Source organism: Nuphar pumila, chromosome 5, assembly GCF_984573655.1.
Source record: "Nuphar pumila chromosome 5, dmNupPumi1.hap1.1, whole genome shotgun sequence".
Taxonomy (NCBI): domain Eukaryota; kingdom Viridiplantae; phylum Streptophyta; class Magnoliopsida; order Nymphaeales; family Nymphaeaceae; genus Nuphar; species Nuphar pumila.
The window spans coordinates 51,495,618-51,505,912 of record NC_143253.1 but is presented as its reverse complement, the minus strand read 5'-3'; positions in this window follow the sequence as shown (position 1 = coordinate 51,505,912).

The window sequence follows — 10,295 nt, the reverse complement described above, 5'->3', positions numbered from 1 at the left end:
TGATCACACTATGGCTCAAAGAAACATGCTCGTCCTCAAGTGTAGAAATAAATGATAGTATTTTTTCAACATGCTATGTTAGAACTCAACTCATGTACGCTTCACACTACATGAATGCATATTGCTCCATGTACACTTGATGTGTCCCGATGTTTGGGATAAAGAACACCATGTTAGGGTAGCTACACATCTCTAAATTGTCATTATGAACTCCAAGGAGTTATGTTGGGCAATGTGCCCTCGTCTGTGAGTGAGCTCACGTAGTGCTATGTAGCATAACCTATTAAATGTTAAAATAGTGTTATGTCACCTTCACCAGCGAAGTGCTCGTCTTGGCTTCATTGTGCTAGAGCACGTGAATGGGCGAGCTAGATCTTTATACATTGTTCGTGTTGCTCTGCAGGGAACACAAGGTTGAATGGGTCTAAGTACCGCAGAATGAGGGAATGTTGCTATAAGTCTTACTGTCTGGTCGCCTATTTCATAGAACGGTTAGCTTTGAAGAGCGTAGTTTGAAATTCGTTACCTAGGCGAGTTTCCTTCGCGTACTCGAAGGAGTAAGCAAGAAAGAACATAAACAGAAAACTATCACATACTGACTCTGACTTACCAATTACACTTGTTTCTTTATGTTAAAAATGTGTAGTTACATGTGCTTTCCTTCTTAGTGTATATCTTGTTATACGTTTCTAGAAATGCCTTACTTTGGTTAAATGTTTCTAACAGTCTCATCATGATGCACATAGCTTTGTATTGCTACTTTTGCTAGTTCTCGTACTTGTCGCATAATGCACATATATGCTCACATGCATATATACATTGGTTGCATGTTTCTAACATTTTCATCATGTTAGCTAGAGTTTTGCTAGATACTTTTGATTCATGTCATAATTGCTATCATGTTCATGCTCTCCTCTAAATGGTATATTGTGAATGGTTCATCTCACCAACTCACAAAAGCACTAACCCCATTTTATGGGGATACAGGTGATTGACAGGTTGTGCGATGAGACTCGATGTGCTGCGAGAATTGGATCCCACACTTCTAAACTTCTCGCGACTCTGGCAGTTATTTGAGGGAGTGTCCCATCTTTTTGTGAGACATTTTATAAAGGAATGAATTGTATATCTTTCTGTCTTATTTTGTAAACCAATGGCAATGTATTGTTTTTACTTGTTGACTCATCCTGTAGCCCGCCCAAAATTTCCAACTATCTTCCCTTATGGTTGTTCGCTTGCGCAATATTTATTTTTTTTTTACTCTAAAATTCTATGGATTTTTCAAGTTGGGATTCTGGGTCATTACACATATCTTCATAAGTCCAGGCGAACACTTCTTGATGCTGCTTTAGAAAATCGATGAGTCTTTCCTTCTCATTTGTATTTAGACTGGTGTCGATCTTGATGGTTTTTGGATCATCTTCTGAACCAATATTGATATCCGATGTTGGGTCTTGAACCAAAGACGAGGGTTCATCTTGTTTTTGAATATGAGTGAATTTCGACAATTCTTGAATGGTTGGGTCAAATTTTGCGGGTTCTGCTGATTGATCTATCGACCTGCTGACCTCTGTTTTGGCTTTTATTCGATGGATCCTTGCCGGCCTGAGAATCATTGAGGGAAGATTTGGATTGACAATGAGCTTCCTTATTGTTCTGGGAGGCATTCTTTGAGACCTTGAAAGGAATAAGATTTTAGTAAAAAGATCACCCATCATAAAAGACATTACAAGAGAAACAAAGGATAACAATAAATTATAAAGAAGATGCCACTAAGATAAGAAGAAAATTGATGATTTTATTTATGCTTAAAATATTTACTAGAGGATGACCAACTAAGAAGAAGAAACTAGGACTGCAACATCCTTACAAGGAAAGAAGACAAAAGAAGAAAGCGAGAAAACATTGACATTGTTGCTCTTAATCTGCCTTCTTGACAAAAATTATTCCTTTCTGTGACTCTTTGCTAGTGAATCCCAATCTTGTTTTCTCTTAATGGTGGATAGAGATGATGGGCTCCAACCTGCCATCCTCATTCTTACCCAAGCTTCTGAAAGGTTGATAATCATGCTTCAAGAGGAGACCAAACCCTTTCTTAGCCTTGGAAAATTGAGGGAACAAGGGATGATCTTTAAAAGAGGTGCAATTCAGATGCCCTCCAAGCTTAAAAAAGTGTGGTCCTTGCCATTGGACCATTGCCACCATGTTCTCAGTGGGTCAGGCCTCTTCTAGCTTTAGTAATTCCAAGCTTTCATTGAGACTGACTTCAGCACTTTCCCTGATGCTAGGGATGTCTGTCATAAAAGTTGGTCAGGGGATCATCGGTTGCGACAGCCTCTTTTCTGGATCTTCACCCAAGATCGTGGGGATCATGCCACCTTTGGACCACTTGATGCACTAGTGAAGCATAGATGGCACAACATTGGCATTGTGGATCCATGTTCGTCCTAGCAGAAGATTACATGTGAGTGGCATGTTGACAACATAGAATAAAACAGTATGCACTGAATAAATGATAAAGATTTTGAGGAAAATCTTCTCCTTTGTCATTTTTCTATGGTTATCAAAACCGTAGATGGTGATTGGATCTGGCGAATATTCCTCTTCTTTCAGTCTCAGTGCCTTTGCAGTTATCTCTGGATAAATGTTGAGGTTGTTGCCTCCATCAACAAGCACATGGGGGACGATCATTCCCCTGGTCCATACCACAATATACAACACATTGTTGTGAAAGGAATGAGGTTTTGGCAAATCTTCATTCGAGAAGATGATAAGAGCATTGTTCATAGCCTCATTTATAATTTGGGCCATATCCTCAGGAGTTGTGTCCGATTTTACCTTGATTTTCCTTAGTAAATCGTCTAAAATCTCTTGATGTTTCGAAGAAGTATGAGTTATCTCAAGGATGGACATATTGGAGAGGGCAGTAATCATCCTTTGAATCAGATTGGCGCTTTTCTCTGCAGCTTTGGAGGTTTCTACCTTCTTTTGCTCGGCTCCTTTGATGAATTTCTTTGGAAATCCTGGAATCCTTGCAACAACTTCAACTAAAGCTCTGGCAGGCTCAACCGATGAACTCATTTTGCCCAACGCTGAGATAATGTTCATCTTCTTCATCGTAGGCTAGGTCTGATATAAAACCATAACTTGGTGATGAATGGAAATGTCTTCATCGGAGCAAGGCTAGATGTGGTCTTGCGGCTGGAAGAAATGATCTGCAATGACTGTTGTTGAATGCTTAGGGAATGGCTGGGACAAGACATCTGGCTGGTCTTCTTCCTCTTCTTCTATGAGGAGGTTTTTTTCTATGCAGTATTGAACAATATTTTTGAAGACAAAGCAGTGTTCGGTGTCATGCTCCATTATTCGGTGAAATTTGCAGAACTAATCTTTAAATTTTTCCATGATCACCGGGGGATCGACCATCCTTGGAAGTTTAACCATCCCTTTAGTTAGCATATATTCAAGAAATTGTTCAAGCGATTGTTCTAAGGGAGTGAATTTGTGATCGTGTCTCCAACCGTCATACTTTGGTCTTCCCCATGGTTTCAAATCTTGTTGGACATTCGAGGGGGAAGGATTGTCATTCTGCTTGATATTTTTGTCCTTCTGACTTGTGTGGTTACCTCTATCGTGATTTAGGTTTCCTAAGCTGCCATTGTGATTATTTTTGCCACCCTTTTTGTTGTTGTCATTGTTGTTTTCAGTGGTTTCTGCAGAGAAGGTGAAGTGTGCCTTCTTCTTTGAATCTTGATTGTTCTTCGTAAGGGTGATACCATTGTAAACCCCATTCTCTATTCCCATTTCAAGCCACTCAGCTCATTCTGTTAGTTCGATGAAGGACTTGGATGGAGAAGTAGAGATAAGGTTCCTTAAAGGTTGAGAGAAATTATTGAGAATGATCTGGAGTGCATGCTCCTTTAAAATTAGAGACATCATCTTGTTGCAGGTGCCCCTCCACCTGTGAATAAAGTCTCAGACTTTCTTAGTGTCTTTCTGCTTCAAGTTACAGAGATGGTTGAGTGTCGGCAATGCTTCAGTATTGAACAAAAATCTTTCAATAAAGAGGTTAACCACCTTATCAAATTCTTTCAGCTCAATGGGGTTGATGTGTTCGACATACCATTTTGCCATTGTGCCTTCTAGGCTGTGCGGAAAGCATATGAATAAGGCCTTGTTGTCTTTTTTAAAATGACTGTACTTCATGAAAAAACATGGTCAAATGGGACTTGGGATTACCAGTTCCATCAAACTTAATGAATTTATGAGGAAGGCCTTCCAGGATGTCATCCCCTTCAAGACCGTTATAGAAATCCTCGCTGGTATAAATCCTCTTGCCCTTATCCCGAGCCTATAAATCTTTGACCATGCATGTTATTTCTTTCAATTATAATTGGATTGGATCTTCCACCGGGATCCGAAGTTTGGGCTTGTTTACTGATTCAGGCTCCTCAACGATTTTCTTAGGCTGATGTAGAGGGTTTTAAAAAAATGCAGGTTGCTCCTCCTTCGAGTCTTCTCCTGCTGAATTTGTCTTTTCGGAAGCGATGTCTTGCTGAATTTTATTTTTTGCTAATTCTGACATGCTTCTTTATGGGCTTTCCTCTGGTTCTGCTCTTAGAAGACTCCTTAGGCCTGGTCCAGCCTGGTCTGCTATTATTTTTACCATCATTTTCTTAAATAGATTGTACATGGCTAAATCAACATCATCTTCCATTTCTTGATCATGCCCCCTAGATGATTTGGGGGAATTGATTTCTTCCTCCCCACTATTATTGTGCTGTGATGGAATGGTTTTCTTTCTAGTTCTTGTCTGAACCATGTCACAATGCTGATGTTTTCTGCAGAAATAAAGGAATGGTTAGACCATGGAAGAAGATTAAGGATGAAGAATTATAGATTTAGTTGATAATTCAAAAAGATTATCCTATTACCAAGGATTGGGTTGTCACAAGAATTGTGACCATTGCATTATTATTTTCATAATAACCAAAATGTGCCTTATTACCTAGACGAGGTCATCAACTATGATAAAAACATTGAAGAAGAATGGAGAAGTACAAATATTGATTTGACATTTGGAAAGACTACCTCATTACCAGTGATGAGGTCATCACAAGAACCGTGACTAGTGTGTTGCCACTAAGGAGTAAACAACAGACAAGCTTATGAAGTTAATTTTTTTGAAAAAAAAAGACATTGAGAGCGTATCAAAAGATGAGAAAAGTAATTTCATTGATGATAAATCAAAGACAAAGAGAGGGTGGACAGACAGTTTGCCACCACTCTTGATAATCAGAAGATACATTGGGTCTCGAAAATATGAAAAGAGTAATAAAAGAATCTCAAGTGTATTTGGCTGCATGGTATACTCTAAACCACTGATCTGACCGTAAATCAAATTCTGGTATAATACTCATCAAAAAATAAGTGTTGGCACGAGTCTATCTCTATGAAAACTGCCTGATGCACCTTTCTGGCTGGTAATCGACACAGAAAAATGGACCAAGTAATCTATAGCGCTTGTCACACGCATAGGTGTAGTGAGGAACAAATTCCTGCTTGTTGAAATAATCCCAAATGATCTCCTCTTGATCTAGACTTTCCATCAAGGATCAATATCAGAGAGTAGACTGTGGTGCTTTGCCATTGAATCTGAACGCGCTAGCTTTTGATGGAATGTGCCAAAGAAACCACGACTGCAGAGCATAGATGCATCCTTCTACCAGAGTAGTTTCTTCAAGGACAAAGCAGGTCAGACCATGATAGAGGAAGGCTAAGGCAACCATGGAAATTGAAAGACGACGGGTCTGCTAACTCTCCCATCTTCTTAGGAGTTGGACCACCTTGACAACGATGAAATTTTGGCCGTCTTGGAGAAAAGCTAATCCCACTGTGCATAGGACCATGGCATGTTAAATTCTTTCTTTGGTTGCTAGGGATAGGGTGTCAATCTCCTCATATGCCCCATACTTGCAATAGAGCCCGAACAAATCGACGAAATGGCTCTCATTTGCTTCGATGGGATCGTATGGCTCTGGTAATCCCATGATATCATTAAACTCATCCATCAGCAGAGTCATCTCACCTCATGAAAACCAAAACGTGTAGGTATGAGGATTCTACCATTCTACCAGAGCTTGAATCAGATTTCCGTTAATAGTTTGTCTGCCCACTGCTGATGTCAGCTCTAATTTGCAGTCATCCAGGTGGTCTGAGAACATACGCAAGAAGTTAGTAAACCAAGAATAGTTCCAACGAGGAAAGAAAGGACATGTGTGAATGACTCGATGATCCGAGAACCCTTGCCTTATCTCGTATGAGATATGGTCTTTGGGAAAGATGGTATCAAGTGAAACAGACGCCATTGGATAACACTGAGATGAAAAAATAGAAAGGATTAGACAAAATGCAGGACTTTATAAAACATAAGGTAGAATTTAAAGAAATCGAGATCCAAAAGGAAGAAAAGATACATACCTGGAGTTTTTGAAAGAGAATTTTTAGAAAAAGATTTTCAGGCTTTTAAGAAAATTGATCTGAAGAAATGATGAAAGAGGAAATATACACCTAGGTTTTTTTTGAAAAATAGAGGAGAGATTCTGAAAGAAATACCCAGGGTTTGAAAAATTATTTTGAAGATGTAAAGACATATAAGAAATTAAATAAGAATTACAAAATTATAGCAGAGCTATACAAACAAGGTTGTGCAAACAACATTCCCTAAGAAGCTGACTCTAATATGCAATATTTGAAAAAAGCTTGTAGGACCTTAATACTAACTCTAAGGTTTAGATCATCTGAATCGAATCAAGATATACCGATATACCCGAGTCGAAGCTCGAAATACGTGGCATAGGAATATCTCTAATTCTAAGATAATGGTTTTTCAACATCCTTTAGCACCTGTCGATATACATTGGATTATGGCCCTTAGTATGTGGCAGAGGGGGTATTAGCCTAAATAAGTGGCCCAGTTGTGAGGCTTTTTCCTAAACTATGGTTCAAAGAGAAAACCCAACAATGTGAAGACCGGGACAATATAGGTAGGGGATGTTTTTAGAAATATGAACATCATGCAAGAAAAACAGATATTACTAATGCAAATTCCTAAAGAGATAGAATTTTGAAAATTTATAAGAAGCATACACTTGCATATATTGTTTGCATTCAATCCCTAGATTGAGGAGGGTTGTATTAGACCTAAGTCTAAGTGAACATGAATAAATCTCCTCAATTTGGTCCTACCAAACCATACCTAAGCCTATATGCATTAAAATGCCAGCTGGGTCAGAGTCCAGGCTCCTAAGTTTACAAGAAATAAAGTTGACATTTTAAAGAATAATGACTTAGAAAAATTTAAACAAAGCAAAGGCATTAATTCGATTAGACAAAAATGAGTCCCATCACGGTCGCCAAAATTTGCGATCGTTGAAAAAAAAAATCTTTTTAGGGAAAGAGAAAACTCTTGCAAGGTCCATTTGACCTTTTGAAAAGATTTTGAAAAATTACTCGCCTCTATTTTTAGAAAATGCAGAAAAATGGGGAGACAATGCTTGCTCATCAGTACAAGGTTGAACTATTCCTGACACCTTTACCAGGGGTAATTAAACCAAGGATCAAATGTTATGCCTTTGCTTAAATTTTTCTAAGAAATTATTCTAAGTCCTAGAAATGCACAAAGAATCATGCTTGTATTATGATTTTTGAACTTGAAAGTATGTATGCTTTTAGAAATACTTTAGAAATTTAGATTTTCCAAGTGTTTTTGAAATGGATTTGAAGATATATTTGAAAACGTTATTTAGAATGACTCGAAATGATTTAGAAATCGATCTAAAATCACTTAAAATTATTTTGAAATTACAACTTGAAATTGATTTTGAAATCAAAATTGAAAGTTTTCAAAATTGCAAATGAAGTGGAAAGTTGAACTTGAAATTGAATCTAAACTTTGAACTGAAATGAATTTGAGTTTTAATTGAAAAAGTTGAAGTTTGAACTTTGAAATCAAAGTTGAAATCAAAATTGGAGTTTGAAAATTAAGTTTGATTCTGAAATAGAATTTGAAATTGACTTTTGAAATGGAAATCAGAGTTTAAAATTGAAATTTTGAGTTGATCTTGAAATTGGAATTGATCTTTGAAATCAGAATTGAACTTAGAAATCAAATTTTGAAATTGAATCTGGAATTTAAAATTGAAATTGGAAATTAAAATTGAACTTTGAATTTAAAATTGAAGATTCAAAATTGAAAATGTAATTGAATTTGAAAGTTAAATTGAAAGCTTAAAAATCGAAATTGAAAATTTAAAATGAAATTGGAATTTAGAATTGGAAATTCAAATGAAATTTGAAATTTAGTTTGGAATTAAAATTGAAATTGAGAATTGAATTTTGAAATTACAATTAAATTTTAAATTTGAAATGGAATTTTAAAATCGAAATTGAAAGGGGAAATTTAAAATTGAAAACTTGGAATTGAAATGAAATATGAAATTAAAATTGGAATTTGAAAATGGAAAATAAGAATTGATATTTGAAATAAAAATCAAAATTTTGAAATTGAAAATAGAATGTTAAAACAAGATATAAAATTGAATGAAATCAAAAATAAAATTGAAAAATAACTTTGAATTCGATAATGGAAATGGAAAATGACTTTGAATTTTGAAATAAAAATTTGTTTTTGAAAATGATTTCTAAAATCACTTGAGAATTTTAAAATAACTTGAATGATTAAAAAAAATGATGTAATTCTATCTTAAATAATGAATATGCTACTTTTGAAAAATTATTTGAATTTTAAAGAAAAGAATTTGATACTTGTATAGAATTAAAACAAGATTAATTTTCATATATTCATGACTATGGCCACAAATATATTGTAAATTAATCTTTATTAAAATTCTAATAAAGAAGAAAAGAGATTTTGTACCTTTATAGAATTAAAATAAGATTAATTTTTATATATTCATAACTATGGCCACCAATATACTTTGAATTAATCTTTATTTAAATTTTAATAAAGAAGGAAAAGAGAAATTGTTTTTTGAAAAGAAATGATGATTTTTGAAATTGACCTAAGAGTGTAGGTCAAATTTTTATTTAATAAAAAATAATAATTCTAAGTATTATTCGTATTCTGACTATGATCATAAATATAAACTTTACTTAGTTTTATTTATCCCTTATTAAATGGTGCATGTGTCATTCGTGTTTTCATAGTGTATTTAATAAAAGTAGAAAAATGCAAAAAGTTAAAATAAAATTAAAAACTAAACTAATATGCTCATTCATTCTAAACTAAGCATAATATAAAATTTTTATTAATGGAATTATTACAATATTTGAATTAATTATAATAATTAAAAATAAAATAAAATATAAATTCCTACAAAATTAGCAAACATATTAGAAATAAATATAGGTATTTATGAATTTTCTTCAATTATTTAAAAATTAAAGAAAATATCCAAATTAGTTGTTTATGCCCTAAAAAAATAAGGAAAAAATAGAAATAAAGGCATATGATGCATGATTTTTGTAAAAGTATTTTGAAAATATATTTTGAAGTTTTAAATTTTTGAAATTGGGGTTTAAAACATCTAAACTCATTTTAAAACTTGAGTTTAAAATGAATTTAACTTCGAAATTAAGAATTTTATGAAAATATATTTAAAGTGATTGAAATAAAGGAGAAAAAAACTCTAAAATTTTGTTTAAAATGAAGTTAAGGCATTCTAAGTTGATAAAATATATTTTCAATTCATGAAATACATGAATTGAGTTTGAAAATTGAATTTAAAAGTGTTGAAATGCCCATTTTAACTTTATTTTAATAAAACAATGCCTTTTACAAAATTGGTTTTTGAAAAATGCAATGAATGAAGGGTCAAATGACCATAGAAATGTATAAAATTTGATATGGATAAACTAGACTCAAAATGAAAGAAAAACCTTTTTCTAGATTTTGAAAATGAATTTTCATTAGAGAGAGCTAATCTAAATAAGTTGAAACAAAATTTAAGTAATGCTTAATGAGGCTAAATGATAGGGTTCTGATTTTGGATCAGAATAAAATATAAAAAATCTATAGAAATTGCTGACAATTTACAAAGGTAAACTAGACATGAAAATAAAAAGGATATAATTTACAAATTTAGAAAATGATCTTCCAATGGGAAGATCCAATCCCAACAAATCGGGTCAAAACCTGTGAAAAGTCTGTGAAAAAAATTAAGAGTTCTAATTTTTTATCCAAATAATAAATTAAAAGGAAATGAAAGTTTATG